The sequence below is a fragment of the Melanaphis sacchari genome, unplaced genomic scaffold (genome assembly GCF_002803265.2).
Source record: "Melanaphis sacchari strain LSU unplaced genomic scaffold, SCAv2.0 Contig48_pilon_pilon, whole genome shotgun sequence".
In the NCBI taxonomy this organism is placed as follows: Eukaryota; Metazoa; Arthropoda; class Insecta; order Hemiptera; family Aphididae; genus Melanaphis; species Melanaphis sacchari.
In genome coordinates, this window is record NW_020271327.1 from 2,485,190 (window position 1) to 2,510,321 (window position 25,132).

A 25,132-nucleotide genomic window follows, 5' to 3' on the forward strand; every position below is an offset into this window, starting at 1 on the left:
AAAAAAAAAAAAAAAAAAAATGCAGTACAAAATAACACAGATTACCATAAACATTTTTTTCAATATCATTAAATATATTTGTTCTGTTAAACATTTACTCCAAAGAAAAAAAAAGAATAAATTGTTCATTTAAATTATTTACATTTATATTATGTAATTATAAAATATTTATCAGATTATATTATACATATATTTACATCGTATAATCAAATTAAAATTCAAATGATTGACAAAGATAGTTTTTATTTCTCGAAACAGTTTAATTTGTTTACTTTAGTTGTATATTGTTATAAATAGTTCATTCAAAAAAAAAAAAAAAAAAAATGGAGATTCCACAACGATGGATATTTTCCGTGTACAGTTATGAACACGCTCGTTATGATGCAATGGAATTTCACCGTTGTAAATCAATATATTAAGGTAAAATATAAGGCACGTCTTCGTAACCACCCTAATCCCGTTATGCCAAGATGTCCATTAAAAAAACATAATCACAGTTAGAGTTGGGTGATGGCGGAAATAAGCTTCAGCTTTTTTTTTTTTTAATCTAAAAAATAACTATTACAACGTGTCAAATTCCCGTCCGCACATTAACCGGGATCTAACCGAATGCGTGACAACATTTTTCTTTAGATATCGTAGTCATTTGCCTTTACTGCTTTTAGCGTATAAACCAAACAAACGTTTCCGTCGTCTGCTGCAGACAAAAGTATTAACGTCTCTGTCTTGTAAACGCTGTAGTATTTTTCTAACGTAATTTTCTCGTTTTCCGATTTACGAGCGTTTCTAATAACATAACCGATTCTAATCAATATTTTTTGTCTAGTTATCAATGTGCATTATCAATAATTTAATGGTAATATTACATAACTACAGAATTTGCGTCGCGTATAGTTGTAGTCACCGCACCATAATATATAAAATACCGCGTCCGAAGGGTGTAAAACGCGTAGCGTCGTTTAATTATCCGAATGTGCTTATCTTACACACCCAAAGCCCACCATTGAGAGTGACTTATAAAAGGGTTATGCCTGCCACGTAAAATAATAATAATAACACTAACCCTTTACCATTCGGCTCGCGTAGACTTGTCGTACTTATCCATTATATATATATATATATATATATATATATATGTATGACACACGTGTATAATATTATATAAGTTATAACAACACGCATACTTGGTAGTCTGTTCGTGGACATAATAACGTTATGTGAAACTCGCGATGGGATGGTATCCGGAAGCAAAGGGTCGTCATCTTCGTTTATTCCTTCTCTTACGATAGCAGCCAAAAGTCAAAAGACACTCCATTCCTCCCCTACTTTGGGATACTTAACATCACGTATATAATTTCCAAGTTCCGGTTGAACTACAATACGTGGTGTTTATAAATCGCATTAAAATAAACGAATCGATTGATTTTCGTTTTCGTAATTTCCCACCAACTTATCAAGAACAGTATTACTCTTGTGTATCGACACAACTGAGTTCATAAAAAAAGGTTAAACTCCTCTTAAAAATAAATAAATATGCATACAAGCAAACCCGGCTAATGACTAAAAAAACTATAAAATTGAAACACAATTTAAGTTGAACGTATGACTTATGTATACAGACAATTGTGAAAAAGATTCTTTTTCATATAGTAACATAATAGTGATAACTACAAATTATATACAAAAAAAAAACAAATTACTAGCAAAAATTTCTAAAAAAATTTCGGAAATTATACCTTTTAATTACCTATCTGCGCATAGTAATTATATACTTAAATTAATTGATTAAACAAAATGAAACTTATGATAAGCCATTGAAGAAAAAATCCGGAAGATACTATTTAGGTGTGTATTTTACAAAAATGCTATTGACATGTCATTCACTTTGTATATTCACGATAAAAAAATAAAAAAATAATTTACCAACTTCAAAGAGTACCCAACAGACGACTGAAACTAATTATTTTACCCAGTAGATACTGACGTTTATAGTAAACTTGGTATTACTGTTATTTCATAACATGCACTTGAATGATATTACATTTTAAGTTCTAGTAAAAGACACTCAAATTAAAGAATATTTATTTTACAGACTTATATTATTACAGTACTCCCTTATTTGTATCTAACTGTATATCACATTATGATCTAAAAATAAAAACAATAAATTAAAAAGTGGAATGCTTTTATAAAAGATTCATTAGCCTCACATAGTCATATATTAACTCTTTAATAAAAAAACTTATCCTCTATTTTAATACCTAGTAATTCTCCAAGAATCTTTAAATGTAAATAGTGTAGGGATATTTTACAAGACAAAAAAATATATATATATATAAATAAAATTAATATAAATATATGAAAAAAAAGATTCTAAATTTAAACGTTAGTAATGGATAGATTCCTTCATCAACATGGGCACGAATAGAGAAAATGTCAAAGGGAAGGAGGGGATCAAGCACAAGACATTTTTTTTTTCAATTATAATATGTTAGTACATAGTTTTATGGATAGCAATATTTCTTCAATTTTGAAATTAAGTAAGTACTATAATATATGATATAAATAGTAATTGTATTTAAAGTAAGTATTAATATTACAACTTTACAAATTTACATATATTTTCTCTATAAATTAATAGATTTAATCCATTAAAAATAAATAAATAAATAAATAAAAATAAATTATTAGTCTTTGAAGTAGAAACATAATTTAACATTATTCATTTATTTAAATAAACAGAGATATATTTTAATGTAATTATAATATTATTATTATAATTATTATTATTATTATTATTATAATATTATTATTGCCTCTCTTAGTTTTTTCAAAAATATTTAACATTATTATATTACTGATAAAAATGTAATTTATTTATATAAAATACTTAAATTTCTAATTTTGTCATTTAGTTAAGGATATTTAATCGATTGAAAGATTTTTTTTAATATTAATAATACTGAATGTTTTCTTTTTTAAATTTCAATACAAATAAAATAAATTGAATATACTAATATAAGTTATACGAAGTATACTATAAAAAAGATCAACATTATAAATAATATACATATGATGTTTGTAGTGTTTGATACTAGACTTTGCCGGTAATCAGTGAGAACATTATAAACAAATGAAACAGTTTATTTGTTTGGAACTATTTAGAAAATAGTTTCGTTTTTCTAAGCACCCTCCCCATCTTATTTGCGCCACTGATCATTAAAATCAATCGTGGCAAATATATATTTTGTACTCTAAATCTAAACGTATACACTTATCGTGTCGTATATTATAAATTATACGAGTATATGCCATATAATAAAAAAATTTAAAACATATTATAGTTATTAATAAAGACTTAATAGTTATAATATGTATTCTTTTAAAAAAATTACAATAGTATGCCTGATGTATATTCCATATTTTTTTAAATTCTATTTTCTCGTTGACTCATTTTTTGTTTAACTCATTTGATTTTTATCGATCGACATAAGAAGATAGTAATAATAATAGCAACAAATATTATATCAGATCCGCTCAAGTACTAAAATATTAAAAAAAATAAACTTTAATATCCTCATGTATTTATGTCCTTTTATACGTGAATAACGTCTGAGTACTTACAGCTAGCAATTTAATATTGTATAACGAGACCTATACGACGTAGTACGACTATAGGTTGTATGCAATTTACTTTCCATCCGTATCCCTTTTCTCGTCATTAACGGTGTCGGCTACTCGACCGGTACATTTTATAATATCGCCTGATTCTCTGTTATTATAATCATAATATTAAATTGCACTACTTCGACCGGCAGACTTATGCTGTTTCAACTTTTTATGATAATATATTAGCGCAGCTGTTCTAGTGTGATGGAGATCGGGCAATGACGAAAATGCGTCATGAGCGTGCGATTTATTCTGGCGTAAAACGTAGGCTTACAATATACAACGTAATATTATTGTTACAGGTACCAATGATAATAATATTTTCGTCAGAAACTCACAGCAGTTAGGTATACCTGTAATGCCGTCGTAGTGATAGTGATTCCGAGCACATTTCAGTCAAATACCATTATGGTGACCGAGTTATTACGCGCAATTAAAATTAATAATAATTATTATCATTATCACGAAAACATAAATGTATACCTTCAGCCATCGACTATAACTCGAATGTACAGCGTGGGACCAGAACGGGTTAATGGTTCATTTTTGGTCGGGCGGAAAAATTGCAATTATTTCACTAATGAATCATTAGCGGCTCGCGACAAATGAATCGATTGCATTTCATGTCCTGTTGCTACGAGCGAGCAACTGCGCGCAGGACACACAACAAACAAAAATGATTATTATTAACGCGTCAATGTCACTGTCAAAATATAAATATGAGAGTAACTATTTTTTTTTTTTTTTTTTTTTTAAGAGCATAAAACCGCGAAACAATATTATGTATATTCGGTATTACCAGTCACGATACAAAAACAATCTGGAAACTCCAAACATAACATCTACATTTTTTATAGTTCATTATACTTCATATAATATTATAAATATGTATTACACAATAATTATTAGCAATAGAATTTAGAGAGTTTCTCAGATACACTCACATACATTTAGTAGTTGCTTATGTTAAACATTTTTTTTACACGCATGACGCACTACGCACGTTTTTTACGTGTTCGTTATTTAATTAAAAAAGTAAAAAATAAAACAAAACTGCACACATTTTGATATACGGACAAATATAATATCAATAGTTATGAAAAAAAAAAAAAAACAGAAGATAGGTATCGTATTTCCGGAGGTTGCATTGCTCTCATTAAATTTCAAATGATAAATGTTACCGTTACAAAAAAAAAAAAAAATCATAAATAACATTCATTGCAATCGCCAATTGGTAATTGAAAAAGGAAATATGATACGATCGGTAAAAGTAGTTTAAATTCAAATTCATATTAATTATCCGTCGACAATAATAATATTAATATGACATAAATTCTATAGGTACAGAGTGATATGATAAACTCAGTACACATAATACGCGTATTATCGTATCATAATTCCAAACGTCATGATTAGTTGTAATTTTTTAAATTTTTAGCGACGGTCATTTATTTACTGCTTATATGTAAAATTGAAGTTAGAGTAAGTTGTTCTAGGTACGCGTCACAGTGGTATAAGCGTGCAAAATTAAATCATACTAAACAGTGAAGTTAAACAACTTGTACCGAATTAAATGTCTAAATTCGAGAACCGAAACGGTCTAGTCGTATATCGTCCATAAACTACGGGACGGACAACGATATTTGTTATTACAACAACATAATATATCCGTGCCACAATTGCTTTTAGGTGTCACTAAATTACTGAAAACCCGTTAGTTATACGTAATATTATATAATATCGTAATATATCGTTGTGTTCGTTACCTGTCAGACATGAATTTAATTTCCGTTGGATGTGCGCAAAAAAATAAATATACTCTCCTTCGCCCTCGCGAAATACGCCCTACGATACATTAGCGATATAATAATAATAATATGTTTATGTTGAGTTTACGCGTTAAATTATATATACGTATAAACAGTGTGCAAGGAGTCGAGTGTTCGCATTATCCCGCTGAGAACGTATTAATCAATGCGAGTATTCTCTATTTTTACTTCATTCTGTGCACATACGCATTAAAACTTAGACTACGATTTGTGCAGTACCGCGCGACAATGCTAATTATATCGAGGCATTTCCATAACACGTATAACAGATGTATACCTGATTTCCAAATGGCAGAAAGTCCATTGCCCAAATAACTGCAATATCTTCATCATTATACGGCGCACGCATCTCTCCGACACGACATAGTGCCGCTATACAGACGTTTTCATATTATTACCTATGTGTCATTACCAATCATATCGTATACCTTTATAATATTATATTTTAATATAATGACAGTACTTGCACTTTGTATGCCAATACTTGTATTATGCTCTTCCCGGTGATACGGTACACGCATGTTCGCACGAATCACTATATGAAATCTCTCTATAATGGTTGTACGCAGTCCGCAGTGTATTATACAGTGCATTGTATTATACGTAGTGCATTGTAATAATATGCCTATTATATAGCGCATTATAACGGCCGTAAATTGTCGTTGTTAACACTATATCTATGACACACATAAAAGCCAATGTGTGTGTGTGAACCACTATAAACTCAAATATATAGTTACGATTGATTTAGACGAATATTTCAGACTGTGTTCCTAGAGGTACCAGGAAAGTTTAGAGAACAACTCAAAACACGTTAGATAGGCCGTGTTTAACAAACTTTTTTTTTATTATTATTGTTTATTGCGTGTCATCATCTAAACTATTATACTAACAGTGATAACTGCAGGTGTGCCGTATTTTGAAATTGTTCATTTTCTCAGTCGAAGGTACACCTAAACCGATTAGCTCATGAAGTTATTATACTTAAGCTGAAATACACCAAATGGTACATTAAATCTGTTAAGAGATATTACCTACCTCGATTAGTTTTGTCCACATAGCGAGGTACGTACTGACACCAGCATGCCTGTGAACTTGGTACGTTAAAACTAAAATAAATCGATTGCCGTTATTTTATAACTGTTCGTTTTTTTCTCCGGACAAAGTCAAGTAATCACGCTATTACATATAATAATACTGTTCAATTAAAGCTCGTAATGCAATACGGTACTAGTATAATTCAAGTCACATTGGGAACTTGATTACACTAGCCTAAGACTTGCTGTCATGGCTATTATTTGCAAGCACTAGGAACCTTGGAGGAACTTTTTTCTCGTGATCTCTTTCCCAGAATAATAATAAAAATTTAGGCACACTTTTGCCGTTGTATAAACAACATTGATGTATGTTTTAATCTCGGAATACAGAATATTATCCATATTAATGTTGTCTTTATTTTTTTGACTTACAAATATTTAACTGAGCAACCCTACATTATTTTTATGAATATTAAGAAAAATAATTTTTTTACAAATACACCCCTTCACGTGACTTGGTTGAAAAATTACCATGATGAGTACATAGTTATGATATTTTTTTTCGAATTTAATTCAAAAACTTGATCATTTATTTATATACACAATAATTATTCATCAAGAACACTCACCTTCCTTTTTTTCTTCAATAATGAGTTTACTCAAAGTCTAACTTTTTTGGAATTTATAAATGTACTTAAAATCAATATTTTAAAATAATTGAGATTTTTATATCACTTACGTATATCCTCGTTAGAATATAAGCTTCTGTTTTTAAAAGTTTTAAGTATGAAAAATAATGGTCCTTGTTTATTTTCCAGATGTTAAAAATTGATACCTACACTGTTTATACTTACGAAAGAAGTTAGACAAAAGAGACGGCACTCAGAAGATTTTAAAATTTAACTATCAATATTTATGATAGGTGAAAATGATCCACATATAATAAATAAGTATATTATTATATTAAAGATAATGGTCCTTAAAAATGATTTTACAAAAATATAAATAAGATGTATTATTGGATCTCGTATTTATTGGCCTATTAATAAGGACCACCCTATTGTACATAATACCTATTATAACATAATGTGGCGTATGTAATATTTAGTTTAGAAAGAATCACACACATATCTCACGTAAATAAATGTAAATGCACCTTAAAATTTATAGGCGTTTTCATAATTTCTCGTTATAATTTTCTCATTTATTCATTAAAATATATTTTTTGCTAACGATTTTCATCGTGACAGCGTGGATATAAGTCAAAACAATGTGTTTAACTCACCTCCGTCATTATTTCTACCATATACAGTGTGTGTTTTTTTTCATCTGTTATGGAAATAAAGATATTAAATTATTCTTTCTTTTCTTTTTTTTTTTTATTAGTTAACAAAACAAAATAAAAAAATTAAAAAAATAAGTAAATAAAATTATAAAATAGAATTACTATACGTTATGGTATGGTATTTTGCTTTGTTTTTTCACCTTAATATAATCATTTAACTAACGAGCTAAATATTTTTTTTCCAATTAAAATATTAATAATATTTAGTTTTCTAGAAAACTAACTTTCAACATGCTCTACTTATATCATAATATTAGCATAGTCAGTTATTAATTATCGTTATAACATAGTTAACTGCAAATACAACAGTACTGTACAAACAAATATTAAAATATAGTATTACAGTTCCTGGTAAAAGAGTACAAATGTGTATGTGCAGTGTGTATTATATATACAATAAATATATATTGTAGATATCGAGTGAAGCTAAAGTTAAAGTGTCTTTTATAATAATAATGGTATAAAAAACAAAATGTATGTGTAACATATCCACTACTTATTATTATCTACATATTAACTACAGTTATGTGTTTAATTCAATGATAGTTTTCTGTTTTTTTTTTTCTTTATGAAATAGTATTTTAACTGAGTACAATTTCTTGTTAAATACTGCAATAATATTATGTTTGTATTATCATAAAACTAATGTATTGCAAAATACTGGTGAAATAGAATTAATTACGTTTATGTTTGAAAGTAATTCATATCTTAAATTACGACCAAGACCAAACCTATATTGATTTGTCCATTCTGACTGTTGCTTAAATATCTAATAAGCCAGTCAACGTCACCTAAATTTAATTTAAGTATATATTTTTAAACTAAGTTTATAAAAAAAAATTTAAATATTGAGGTTTTTCAGCTGTATATTATTTCAATAAAACTACAAGAAATTGAATACTCCAGTGATATTGACATAAAAATGATATCGATTATATGACTTTATGGTGTATTATATACAATGTATATAAAGTACACGGATAACATTATTAATAATCGATGTGTGCGATCGATGAAACTATTTTACTGATAGTCATTTTTTCTTCTGATTGCACGTCATGCAGGTTAGTAAATCACGAGTCACGCCCTTTACTTTTATACTTAATTGGTTTACTTGTTTATTCTACCGTTTACCATTTCATTGAATCGTATTATATTTGTATATTTAAAAAAATCATAGCATAGACCATAAATCTAATCAAACGTCTGCTGTTCTCCAAAAATCGACCACGAATCGATAATGTCTCCGTGCGGAAGTCGTATATATTCATAAACATGCGCATACGCACACTGCAACGTTGAAAATTGTATAGTATGGGTCCGCTATTATAGTGTTTCCTGAAATGAACGTATGGCGCCCAACAAGACGATAGTGTGGTAATCGATTCTAGAATGTATATATGGTAATAAAGTATACAAAATGGAATAAGTTCTCCGAGGAGAGTTTAAATGCGCACATTGTTCTAAAGCAGAAGAACCCATGTCGCGTAAACCACACAAGAGCCCTTCACAAGTAAAATAGTATTCTGAATAAACCCACGAGAAACCCGTAAAAGCCAAAGAAGGACTTTTCGGGTGGGAATTACCACGGGGTGAGACGTTCGCACGTGCACCATAGGACGTTCCAACACAATCATATCCTTCCTGTCACGGTACGGTTGGAATGTTTACACCACACTATACGCACACATATATATATTATGTTTATAAATAATATTATTATTTATTATATAATACAATCGTTTTGGAAGTAGAGACGTTTTGCCGTACGTTTGTGACATATAACAATATGTTTAATATAATGTCATAAATAGAGTTCAAATAACATTTCTCGATAAAACTCTAAAAATGTATTTAAAAATATGTACATAAAGATCATTATTTGACATAAGTACTATGAAACCCAGTTAATTAGGAGGTAAAAAAAATGTGACTGGACATTGATTATAGACAAATATGGTTAAATTACTCGTAGTAATAAAAAAAAAAATGTTATGTAATAATTATATTCAAAATAATATATTAATATTATTGAAATAATAAAAAAAAAATAAGTCATACATCTTTTTTTTTATTTGTAAGGTTAGGTAAAATTAAATGTTTGACTAATAATGATCATCAATGCAAAAAACAAAAATTGAAAAAAGTTTTTAATTTTTAAATTGTATTTTATAATATTACAATATTAATTGTAAGAACAATTATTTGTGTATTTAAATACTTGAAATGATAAATCTCCTAATTTATTTTATTTTATCGTAAAAATATTTTGATGTAAATGATAATATTCTTACGTATGATAACAAAATAAAATTAAGACATAAAATACGATAATAGATTTGCTTAGTATTTACCAGTTTTTAAGTTTCAATTTAGCTTTATTTTTTCGATTCAATTATTATAATATTAGCAGCTTTTGTAAGTATTATACTATAAATATTGTCAATATTATATAGTTGTCAAGTTAAAAATTCTAAATTACGGAAAACCTTCGATAATTATTTAGTGAACAATAAACCAGTAATCTTTTGTGGACCAAATTTGGTTTAAATTTAAGCCTATGAGTTTCAGTAATTAAACGCCCTAAAAAGCAAACGATCGTTATATTGCATTTTCTGTTTATTGTTTTCTTTTAAATGACATACAAGTGAGTGATTTTTTCCGTCACTGTAATATGTTATAAGTTTAATATATACACACGAAAAAAAAACAAAACAAAAAAAAATTACGATCACCGACAACAAATAATTTTACCTACAATAACTATTAATCATAGACATATAATATAATTTCGCATACAATATTAAATTATCCAATTTATAAAATATGACTATATTATTATTATTATTATTTATTTCTATTATTATACACTATTCATGCATATTTCCGCCTTTAGTATAGTGATGTGTTTGATAGTGACTGTAGAACAATAGATTCTGACAGTAGTAATGACCAAAATATAAATATATCAAACGGTTATGTGTGCATAAAAACTTGTGCGAAATATTCACAGATTTTTTAAAATACGACAAACATAAATTAAGTACTAACTGTGGAGGATTAACATAATATCCTTTTGCTCAGATATTGGATTCAAAGTGAAAACGTGCAATCGAACTTTCATAATGATTTTGGCTCACACTAGTATACATATCGTAATATACGTAATACTATTTTTTGACGAATTCATATTAGGTTTGTTGCAGTTCAGATAACGGTTTGGTGTGCACACATCAATATGTTTTTAAATAAATTCACGTTTATTTTATGTGGCCACAAAGTGTGTGTGTGTGTATGTATGTGTTATGAGTATTAAGTATTAATATGTCCGCAGTACATAACACTATCGGATCAAAGTAAAATTAATTTAAAAATTGTACCATTCCATCAGACATTATTAATATTATACCATAGTAGTTATTTCCACATTGAACCAGTCGTTATTCAATGATATTCAGCACACGTGAAATTAATTAAAACCCATTAATATTACGTCTTGGTCATCATCCACGTCTATCAATGCTGTCTATCATACTACGGTGGCTATAGAAGAGAAACAACTACTAAGTTATGAACATTTTTTATATATATTAAATTAAGTCTTTTAATTATAAATGCACAGTATTATGATATAGTTTCCCCGTAAATACTTGCAGCGGTCTGTTTTGTTTGCGATGCGGATACTGAATTTATATTCAAAACGCATACTCTAGGATATATGCATTTCATGTGTAGACTCACTACTGAGGAATGTTTACGTCATCGGACATCGGTGGTCCGTGAATAAACATACGTGGGGTATAAAAACAAACGCTGGCAAATATTTAAGTAGACGGGCGAATCTTACTTCAAAAAAAAAAAGAAAGTTTTTGTAAAACAACGCGTGACTTTATACGAGCTTTTAATCTCAGTTGCGTAACGCGAATTCAATGTGCTCAGCGGAGCCCAAAGAAGAAATCTCATTTCAGAGAAAATACGTTTTTATTTATTTTTTTATCAATTTAATATTGAAAATAAAAATTAATATGTATATAATATGTATGATATTAAGAAAAAAATTAAATTAATAATACCATAATGTTGATTATTTTATCGTTTTACTGGAATTTAATGTATTACGTTGTAAATGTACCTATACGTTTTTGAAATTATTTAAAATATGCATGGTGATTATATTTTTATAATTTTTTTCGTTATAAAAGATTTTACTATAACTTTTTAAATATCACTATACATTTTTAATTTAATACTGCGAAGCGGTATTTTATACACATTTATTTTTATTAGAAACTGTAAATTGTATTATTACTAATAGCACGTAAACTATAGATACCTACTATATAGTACTATTTAAGTTTAAATAAATTGAAACACTAACAGCATTAAAAAATATTTTTTTAACGGAATAGTCAATAGTCAATAATCATACACTTTTTTTTGTTTACATAATTTGTCGGACCAAGTGTGTTTAACGGAAATTGTCGATAAACAATTTATTTCATTTCGTTAATATTATTTATATACATTTTTTTTTCGTTAAATGTAGTTTTTAAAAGTCATTCTGATTGCCTGCGGATGTAACTATAAAATAGCTACGTTATGAATATTAAACAAAAGCAGTGCAGCACATAAACGTTCGGATAAATTTTGAAAATTAAATTTTAACTAAAGAAATAAAAATCCCTTTTTAATGACATTTATAACATATAAAAAAATATCATGAACCCCGCTGTTACGGTTTTTGTACACAGTAGCAATAACATTTTTTCATATTATTATATTATAGAGCACGCGGGAATGAGTCTAAATGCTAAAAAACAGGTACATATTATTATTTGTTAAACTTTAAATTAGTAACAGATTATAACTGATGCTGCCGGTTATCCGTGTTTTTTATATATTTTCATACATACAATTAATGATAAATGATGACAAAAAACTAATCGGCATAAATTTATTAAAACCGTAATCAAATAAGAATTTGATTTACCGTCATTTATGTAAAATTATTTTATTTTAGTGCATTTTTCTGTTGACTTTTAAATTTAAATATTAGCCTTTTTTATAAAAGTATAAAACTAATATATATTATTTGTTTTAGATAATATCGTAATATTACCGTATTATACTAATATTATACTAGACTATTATTGGTTTTAATAATTATTTAATAATAAAATTGTGTATGACAAATCTTTCTAAAATAATGTATTACAAAATTTACAATTAATTGTTGTATACAGTTAGTTTTAACGGAAATAACTTATAAATTGAATTATGTAATTATGACATATGTATTAATAAATATTATTATTTTAAGTAAGTACAATATAATATATTTTAATTTAAAAATAATAATAAAAATAAAATTATTTACTTGTAGTTACTAAATGATATATATTGTCAACTTTATTTGTTACACTATATAGTATAAAAGCATAATATTATTATATTACAAACGTAAATTATCTGATTATAACTGTATTTTGAGTAGTATGTACATATATGTTATTTTTATTATTTTATTTTTTTTTATTAGATATTCTTAAAATTGTACAAAACAAAAAAAATTCAAATTAAACTCAGTTTATTTTTAAATGAGACTCTTATTATTAATTTAATTATTCATTAAAATTATATGGGACTTACGAAACCAAGCTTTTCCAAAACTTGGAAATAAACTTAAAATGCCCTACAAACTTAAGCCGACCACAATATATTCAACATATAGATATTTTGAATATAATTAGCAAGATATTTGATATATTATAAAGTTACATGGTATATTTATTTATTTTTAATGCTCAACAATCGAACGGTTATAAAATAGTATTGAAATCATTTGATTATTCATTCACGAATTAACGACAATAAATTATATAGAAGGAATATTGAGACATTAAATATTTATATTTTAATATGCATTCCACGTAATGTGGGTAGTTCTGTGAAATATTATATTGACAGTGTAATCAAAACACGGTAAATGGTCACACGTTAAAAATTAAACTATAATCACCAACAATAAGTTATGAGTTACTGCGATATTGTAATAATATTTCGTAATATTATGTGCTCCGTTGCGGTGATGTGTATGTAGTGACGATCAATGCAATTTTACGTTGACTGATGTTTAGTATTTATTATTAATATTTTTTTTTTGTTTTTTTATAACTTTTTTTCTTTTGACTTCGCCGAAGAAGGCTGATGCTCAAAACAATATTCTTAAATGCAAAAAAAAAAAACCCAAAGCGGCGGCGGAAGCTAAAGTGACGTCCCTCCGGATACGTGATTCGAATACATCGGAACACAGCGCAACCGGAAAAGCGTATACACCAGCAGCGTTATTATATACATAGAAGGTGCGGTATGTGAAAGGTATTCGAAATAAAACAAAAAAATGTAAGTCTTGTGTCAATATCTTAGAATTGCCTTTTTTACTTTTTGTGTTTACGCGCACAGGAAAACCTAGACGCGCGCGCGCACGCACCAATATATTTGTGTGTTATACGTGTATTCAAACTTTGAAATTCTCTTGCATCTGACAAATTCTAAGCAATATGTTTGTATGTGTATTATATGATATATATATATATATATATATACATAAAGACTATTCCAGAATAATATTATTATTACGACGCGTGTCTTTTGTCTGAAAAATGAAAAAACAATAATAAAGCATCGGATTGAAAAAGATAGAATGTTTTGTACGTACTAGATATTATGATATGTATGCGCACAGCAACCGACGTATACCTACTACGACGAAAGCCGTCAACGAATTTTCCACGGGCGCTGATCGAATTTGAATAGCAATGTATCCGAAGCGTACTCGCCGACACCGAAAGCGACGCGATTAGTCCAAAGTCGGGGCCGGGGGTGTGCGATGCCGTTTTTGTTACCGACCTGAAGCTATTATATTGGATTTACAAGTACACGCAGCGTGTACGCTATACGTCTTATACATTATTTTCCGTTCTTCTATTCTTTGGCATGGCGTTAAACGAGATCATAGAAAGTTTCGTAGAACCGCGCGCGGTACTGTACGCAATATTATGCGCATAGTATTACTCTACGTAGTAATATTATGTAAACGTTGTACGTGGATAAGTCTTTATAAGCGGACGGTTGTTTTATACAATTTCCCTTTAGTGTCTAGAAAGTCGTACGAAATTCGTCTAGAAAAACGTCGACCGTGTGGGAAATCAGTTATGTTATAGCGTCATGGAAGATAACTTTTCAAACTTATTTTGTAGTATTTAATTCCGTCTTCAATATTATACGGTACATTTTTTGACTCTATCGGCTATTTAATTTTTCGTCCCGTCAACGCGATGATATTATTATAGTTTAAAATATTATTATAAGGTGATTATTTTCTATGGTTTTTTTATTTTGATACAATTTACACTTTTAATTTCAGAATCCTGAACGCTGAATACACCAATTTAATCATACAATATTCATTACTCTGTAGAATTCATTAAATATGTTGAAAATCTTAAGTCATAAATTTAATTTATGAACACTTAAGTTCGTATAAACTTAAACTACAAATACTGTGAAAACCGAGAACCGTAGAGAATCGTTTTTAAAATATTATGATTATATTTTATCGTCGTCACACTTTTAGTTTTACCTTTATATAATTTATATATTACGGCGTAATGTATATGCAAAACAGCTACACCAAGTGTGGAGAATATCATTTGAAAATTTAAAATTCAAAGTACCTAATGTATGGAATAATAATATTTAGTTGTTTGAATTACGTGTGATCAAAATATTAAAACAAAACAACTCGGAAACCGTGATCTTTGGCCGACCATTAACGTGGTCGTCGTGGTCACGTCATGATATCTGTATAATGATTATTTAATATAATATACAAGCAAAATATCAATTGTTGTTTCACTTAAATAATACTTACCATCATATTATGCACTGTATGTTTTTACCAATAGTTTGGCTTAAATTTGGATTTTTGATTGTTATTACAAAATAATTTATATTGTAAATTATTATTTAATAAATGTTGTATATAATATAATACTGATTATACTTAATACACATGTATACCATGCAATAACCAATAGGTTTAATTTCTTATTTTCAACGTTGTAACGTTTTCGAACGGTATAAATAATTTAAACTTCAAAACATGATTGTTGTTTAAGATTATATGGATTTTTTTAATTAAAATTAGTACCTATTTAAAACATTGAATAATTCAACAAAAACAATTTTTACATCGAATATATAAATGTTAAAATCAAAAAAATTCAATCAAATATATTATAAAGGTACATTGTTTAGGTTTTATATTATGTTTTATGAAAAATAGTGCTTCACAAAATTTATTTAACCACCGACAAAAAGTACTAGTAAAAAAAACATCTATAACTTGCGAAAATTGTGTTTTATAATAGACATTTTATGAAATCCACAGATAGCGATCATGTAAACATATACCCAAGCCTCATGCCTATTATTAGATTGATAAATTTGATAATTTTATCAAGATTGTCATATAAGGTAGAAGAATATCTTTTTACTCTTGTAGACGAATAGATACGAGATCAAAACTCAAACGACACTTGACGATCATTTTTTTCGTAACGGAACGTTTAAAATATCTTTAACAACAATAGTATTTTGTTATTATTTTTATTTTTATTGTTGAATGAACTATATAAAAACCAGGATATGTGCATGATGGAAATTTAATGAAAAGGTTCAACTTCCGATAAAATGACTGTAGATGGTTAGTGATGATGATGGGTACTTGCAGTAAATCATTTCCACATTAACATAAATCGAAAAAGTAATGGGGAATAGAAGAATGTAAAGATCCCATAAAAATTGTGTATAAAAGCCATAATGTTCCTTTATTGTAAACTAGCTGTTTCACAGTGGGTTTCCATTTCGCCCTTTCCAACAATATGTTCGTCCTTACAGTGTATTAGAATTTTTTTATGTACAAATATATATGTATATAATTATATACACTAACGCATACTCGTAAAAAGATATATCAGGCATCAACTAGAGAAATTATACGTTTATACTGTTGATGAAAAAAATAAAGAAATATAAAATATAAATTGTATGAATATTGATAACAATTTTAACGCAGGTAATATGCAGTAATAATATAGCTAAGACGTTTTTAATGAAATAACGTTTAGTGTAATATTATAATAAAATATAACAGTAACACCATAAGTTTATGATACACAATAAACAATCATTTTAAATGATAGTTAATTATTTATCAAATCGTAAATATTTTTAATGCTATTTATAGTGATAACTGATAATTATTGATGGATATTTTTACACTGTATTAGTGTTCGTTAGATTAATTTTATTGTTTCTTAAGAAGACAATTTACTGTAAGTTTTACTGAATTGTAAAAAAATAAATATATTTAGTGGTGACGTAAGGATTTACGATTAGAATTAAATATGAAGTACCAATGCTTAATATTTTCTGTGAATAACTGAAAAAGTGTATTGGTTTTTATATTTATTATAATATATATAAACAATTTTTTGCTCTATTCGTTACTGAAAACATTCATTTAAATTTAAATATAAACTAAACAGAGCACGTAAATCAAAATAAAAAATCAATTTATAAACACCGAACTTTATATCCACCAAGTACGTTTAAATAATTTAACGTAATAATAATATTGTATTTATAATATTCATACTCATTGAAATAAAAACTTTACATTCAACTGAACATAAATAAAATATATTTCATACCTACTCAACTATAAATTTATTATATTAGAACTCAATTATACGGATTAAATATTCTCTACAGCTATTTTTGCATATTTACAGTCATAATAAAATTGCTTCTAACCTACGCGTGTGTAGTATAAATTGGTTTTTCACAAATAAAAATAAAAAATACACATTTTAAAATAAAATTTTGATAAAGTAAATAAAATTCAAAAATAGGTTCTCTCCACTTCAAAACATGCAAAAAGACATACAATCCAGATTAAAATTATGCTTACCTCAAGACAACATTTGAGAAGATATTTAAGACAATTGTAATGTGTTTTTTTCTAGTGACAAAATCTCTGTTCTCCATGGTTTGATGTTTTTTTTTTTTTTTTATCAAATGAACAAGTGTTAAGAACTCACAAATTAAACTAAAATGTATTTCTAAGAACTTATATTTATTGCAGAATTTGAATTACGCTTAGAATGATACCAAAAAACTTTACCTTAATAAGATGTACACATGGTTGTACTAGTTGTAGAGTACGGTTGTAAGCTATGTAGTTAATCAAATAGTGCAAAAATGGAACTTATTTAAATTACAGTATAGACAGTCCTAGTATACGTCATATACTTAAATTAATAGCTCCAACTTAAAAATTCGTAATTCTCATTTGTGAATTACAAGAACAAAGGAATTTTGAGTTAAATGTGAGTCTAGAATATGTAAACAAAGCCCTTATATTATATTATTAGGGAAAGTTCCTAGTACAGCATAATAAAATTCAAATGTACCTTAAATGATACTAAATTCTGAGCACATTCAAACCACACGATTTTATTGTACTATTACGTTTTTATTCAATAAACAACTACCAACCTATTTTATTATAGCTGTTGGAAATTGTTTAAATAAATTAAACCATTCTACCATGCAATTTAATATCTTGGTCACTGACAGAGCAACACGCTACATCAGTGACAGGACTTTTCATTTGTTTAACGGACACTTTTCTGTTGGTCTGGAAAAATCTTAGCTATGATAAATATCACACGATAATACTTGGATATTGTACGAAACAAAAATCATCGTTCTCGATCACTGCATTTTTCGAAATTTTTCACTACAACAAAATCCTTATTCTTGTTTTATTAAAAACAAAAATACACACAGAATGCACAGGAAGAAGAATGCGGAATTTTCTGTACTCAACTTATTAATAAAAACAAAAGAAGGAATACGGACAAACGTGTTTTACGAGACGTGCCTTGTTCTATTATTAGATACCGTATAATAATCTTTTTCTTTTTTTTTTTTTTTTTATTCAATTTTTCACTTTTCGTTTTTCAAACACCATTAGACAAAGACCAACAATGTCGAAATTTTGTTAGAGTAAAACCGTAACTATTTTTGCAGCAATTCCAAGTAAAAAAGTTTGATATTGATTATAAAACAAGCATGGTCTAAAACTGATATTGCACAGCTAAAAAGTTGGTCAAAAAGAATTAAGATAATTTAATGTAAACAATGGACTTCGCAGAATTTAACTTGATAAAATTATATTCATCATTTGATTAATTACGAATTCACGTAAACTAACTCACAATTAAGAACTTAAAACCTTCAGAGAAAGATATTTATTAGATTAACGTAAGAATGATAAATTTAATTTGGTTGTAACCGAGTAAACTGGCGTATGTGCATACACATCAAAGGTATATAATGTATATTCTCGCGTATTTTATTATTATATACTGCGAGGGTAGGTATAGGGTGATTTCTTATATTAAAATTGGTGAAACATAAAAAAAAAACTCTTTAGTGGAGTCAAGCTTTGATGTGTGCAAAGGAGAAAAAAGTAAAGTAAAGTAAAAAAAAAAAATCAAGAGATTCGCAAAAAAGCAATTTTCTATTTCTCCTTTTTTACTCTTATATTTTTTTTTATTTTTTTTACACCTTTCCAGTAATTTATTTACATTATTTGCACACCAAACTTTTCCCTTTTCGAAAACTCATTTCATTACTCGGGTGTTTTTCATATTTTTATTTTTTTTTTTTTTTATACATGTACATCTACATACATACCAACTACTCCCCTCCTACGCATACCCGTCTGACGCGCGCGCGAAATCTTCAGTGCTCCTCACCGCGTTATAAATGTTTTAAGGGCTCGTTCGCGTACATACATACATACGTACATATATATATATGCGTATACCTACACCGAAAGCGATAACGATGAATAACGGCGGTAAATGTTATTCGGAAAACGTGCGAAGTGCAAACTTTGCTGATGCAGTGTATAACCATGCGTATATGTACATAAGTTGAAGGTTTTGCACGTCGAATTATTAACGTCGTGTCCCATAGTTCTTTGTGGATGGGGTTGGTTGGCTGGGTTTGGTGGCGTGAGAGTAGTCCACTCTCACTCTTTCTCTCTCTGTTTCTCTATTATAGCCATTGCAACGTGTAACAGGTGCGTTTCGATAATGTTATAGCGGGCGTGGTTCACGCGTGACGGAGAGACGTGATGCGTGTGCCCGCAGTGTCTTTTTTCCTCCATTCATTCACTCAAACACTTTTTCTCTCTCGCACATACACACACACACACACACACACACACACACACACACACACATATATATATATATATATATATACATACACAGACAATCGACGTATATATTTTACTTACATGACGTGTTCATTTTATAATACATTATAATACATATGTATATACCTACGGCATACGCAGTACACACGTCGTGTCTCCCTGAGCCCCCAGTCATTTTAGATCCTTTTCAGTTATCCCCTCCATCTTTCGAAAACTTCAAGTTTATACACGCACATACCACGACTACCTACTATTCGAAATTCACCCATTATTATACTGAGTGTAAGTATGTGTGCGTGTTACTTCACTGAAACTTATTTAATAACGACTCTGTTAATAACGATAATTATTGTCTCCGGCGTAAGTTAATGTGACTCACACGCTCCTTCGTGCACCAAATAAATGTGCTTCGCCGGGCCCATTAAATTCCGCATGGGATTAACCTGGATACGTGTAAGGGTGTGTGCGTGCAGAATGCGGCAATTGTATGTGCACGTGTGATTGCAAACTCGAACAATCCGTGTTTCCAGTGCCATGAACAAAGGTCGTTCTGAGCCAACATTGAATTTCTGATTTTGACCGAAACACACACACACACAATTTTCTTTAAATATAAAATTTACAACTACAATAATTATTATATTACAATATATTCTATAGTTTGTATTGATATTGAGTCCTGTCGGTTGCAAAGCGTAGTAATAGTGATTTGGATGAATACAAAAGTACCCGTTAAACGTCGAAAATGCATTATAACACCGGAAGTTACTTATGCCTCCTACAACAACCACATTATGACTATAAAGCAATTAAAATACCCAATCAAAAGATTAGCGTTGATTACAATTTTTCAATGATTATATACAGGACTTCTAACTAATATATTACTAATTATTCTAAAATAGTACGTAAAAAAATATACAAGTCAAAAATATGTTATGGATGTGTTATGTTAATTACAATATGTAGGTATATCTGGTTTAACTTGGATGGCTGTTGATATAATCATTCTCAGTTTCCATAATTATTTTGATCATAGTAATGTCACATAAACAGATTTGAAAAAGTAATTAATAATAGTGTAAATATCCGTGTTTTTACAGATTATTATTTAAAATCCTTCTATAATTACTAATTTGTTGATAACCACATTTTTTATTATCATATTTTTAGAACAGAAAATGTTGTATAAGATTCTTTTTTTTGTCGGGGGGGGGGGGGGATTTTGCGTTACGTTGATATTGTTTTTAATTTTGTTTGATTTGATGTTCAAATATCGACTGTGTGAGTGCCATTTGTTATTTATATGGACGTTGATTTCCTTTTTTACGTCTGAGTATGTGGTGGTATTGATAGTTAAAGTTGATCTTGAAACGATTGCATTGAGTGCTTCGGTTCTTTCGTTTCTTGGAATTCCAATATAGTATATACCTTGGAATCTATATAAATTCAATTTGTTTATCTTTTTCCTGCTAGGAAGGTTTCTTCTGGGAGAAGCTTTGTGATATCGGTTACATTTTTCTTATTTTTGATGGCCGTTAAGTTGTTGAGCGATTCACTAAGTATTATAAATTTTATTTGAGAGTACATTTCTTGTTCTGTGTGAATATATTTTACAGTTTTGTATATTTCCATCGCTTTTATTGTGAGTATTGAGGTTTATAGGGAGAGTTGAGTTTATATATTATTGTTTTATTATAACTGCAAGTCCGACTCCGTTATAGGTTTTAGAGGCATCAGTTTATACGTGTTCACTGTTTAGATGCTCTTTCGGTATGTTTTTGAGCAAGTTTTTGTACAAAAAAGGCATTGTGTTTTATTTTTTGAATTCTGTTACAGTAAGGTTAACATTAAATGTTCTGTTCCACGGGGAAAAATTGTATGGTTTTCTTTCTAATATGTTGTTTATTTTTATCTTTTCTTTTTTGACTTCTTGTATATATGTGTTTATTATACTTTGGCTGGGTTGTTTATGTTTCTCTTGGTTCTGGCACAATATAATAAAAGTAATTTTTCTATTCTGAGGTCAGGTGAAATTTAATTTGCAATATTTTTGATGCTCTTAATTGAGCTAGATTTTATACCACCTATTGATAATTTTATGGTAGTACTTAGTTTGGTTTGGATTATATTTAAGTGGTCGGTGTTAGAATTTTTAAGTAATATAGCGTCAAAGTCTGTTTTAAATCTGATAAATCATTAAAAGAGATGAATTGTCGCCATCCAATAATGTGTGTAATTATTTTAATTATACTGAGTTTTTAAGATATTGAATAACTTATACTTTTTATGGGATATAGTCAATTTAGTTTGAAGTGACTTAGGATTTATAAAATATATAAATTTAACAGTAAGATAGAACTTTCTATTACATTGAAATAAATATATCATCATTACAAATTAATCAATATTAGACTTAATTATTTTTAAATATAACTTTCTACTATTTTTAAAAATGAGTCTATTCATTAAAAATAAATGTATAATTTTAATTTTAATTCGTTATTAGATTTATATGAAAAAAAAAAAATAAATAAATAAATCAAAAAACGCAGTTATCTCGTTTAAAAAAAAAAAAAAAAAAACAGAACTAAAAGAAGAACGTTTATACAAGTAGTCTGAGAACTAACAGAAAAAAAAATAAAAATAAAATAGTAGTAATAATAATGATGACTTATCCAAACACTCGAGAACATCAGTGGTGCTTTTAATGCTCAATGTCTGCAAAGAAATAAGCAAAGGGGTATACAAAAATGGGAGAAATAAAGATAGAATTATTATGATTCAGAGTGACCCTTTAGAAACCTTTTTAGAGTTATCCATTTCGACTAGGAAAACGTTTTAGTTTCACGTATATGTAAATTTCAGGAAAACTGTATTAACCAGTACCCCCGGGGGGAGAAGAATAGGTCTAAAAAGGGCAGTGTTCCATTTAGTTATGTAGACTGGTGGGTACAACTTTGGACTTTAATATTCCCTGAAATTTTGTTCCTGAATATTTACCATTTTTTTTTTTTTTTTTTTGTTTTTTTAATACCATTGACTGTGCATGAGTAAATATATTTTTGTGTTTATTTATTATAATAATTTAGTTAAATACTTTAATTATATTGTTTTACTATTATTTATGAACACGCCTAGAAATAAAATAATAGTACATCATTTATCAAATTCTATAGTAAAATTGTTAAAAATATGACCATTGTTCAATTATTAGGATGTATTTTGTATTTCGTATTATTTATTTATTTTTTTATCATGTTGAAATAAGTATAAAATGAGATTTAGTGAAAAATGATTATGCGTCTCAAAAGGACACTATACTTGGATGCGTTATATCCATCTTAAAAATGCATACAAAAACGAATTGTTTGTTCTGAAAAATCTATTTAACTTCTTTATGGTTAAAATAATAGTGAATTTATTTATTATCAAATTTAAAATTAAAAAAATTATTTAACAGACTTTGTAAGGTTTATTTCAACATTTTAAATACAATTTAAAATTCTAAATTATTTGTGTATTCTGAAATGATCATAACTCGTTTTAAAATTAAAACATATAAGATTCACTGTAAGTTATGTACCTACTTACTTTTAAATTTTATAACAGGTAAATTATCTATAGTATTAATCGATTATTATAACTATATAAAATATACCAACGGAATTTTAAAAATTAATTCGTAATTAAAATATTCATTACCTTCTTAGATGTTAAAAATTTTTTAATTAATAACAGCTATACTCGGTAATAAAAAAAAGAAAAAAAAACTAATATTGTTTTTCGTTAAAAATCCTACTAAATATTCAATATTATGCATTTTTTCTATGGTAGAAACAATTAGTTTGTTAATCTTAATTTAAAAGTTATTAATTTTCAAATAATTTGCATAACTTATATACGATGCGTATATGGAATTATTTAAAACACTAATAACACAGTGGACTACTATCATCGCGGTATTATTATTTATTACTTAATAGAGTCTGCAGGCGTGTAGTTTTACCTTTTTGAAGGGTCATAGTACAATGATTTATTTACATTGAAATAGACCTAAAAGTCTGAAAATTATTTATAGAGTTGGATAATATGAAATATGGATACGACTAATAATATAAGTACCTCAACATTTAAATTTGGTTGCCTATTTACTATATAGGTACTTTATATTGCGAAATCGTAATTAATGTTTTAAGCTGATTTTCTTTTTTATTTGCTTAAAAATTAAATTTATGATCATAAACTTATTACTGTACATTATAGTGAGGATTTAAAACAATTTATCGTGGCTATTTAATGTTTTCTAATAATTATAGTAATAAAGATTAAAAAAATAATGATACATTTTTAGTATATTTTGTCATATTCATAATTTTCAAATAATATCATTATAATGATGATTAATAACCACGATAGTGTAGATATTATGCCTTTAAAAATATGAAATGTAATCTCTACTATTATATTTTTGTACTATTTATAAAATGCCTCTATCTCTAAATTGGCATTTTTTTCTTCATTTTTGGGTTGATTTTTTTCTACAACTAACTAAGAATAAAAATAATCATGGTTAGATTGAAATTTTTTAAACAATTAATAAAAGCCCAGATTGACGGATGGCATTTACCCATTTCAACATTAAGTAATTTATTTGCAGTTTTTTTGTGGTTATTAGTCCTATCTTGGGAATTCAAAACTTTATTATAAATATTCCAAATACCAGACGGAAAACGTGTGTAGCATTTACCTTTACCATTTATATTTACTATTTCAATATTGTTGGTTAGAAGAAGTAGAAAAAGTATGTTCCAATATAGTTGTCTTTGAACCATTCTAATAAATTATGAAACTTTTCATCGAGGTACTCGGCCAACGCGTCAAAAGCAATATC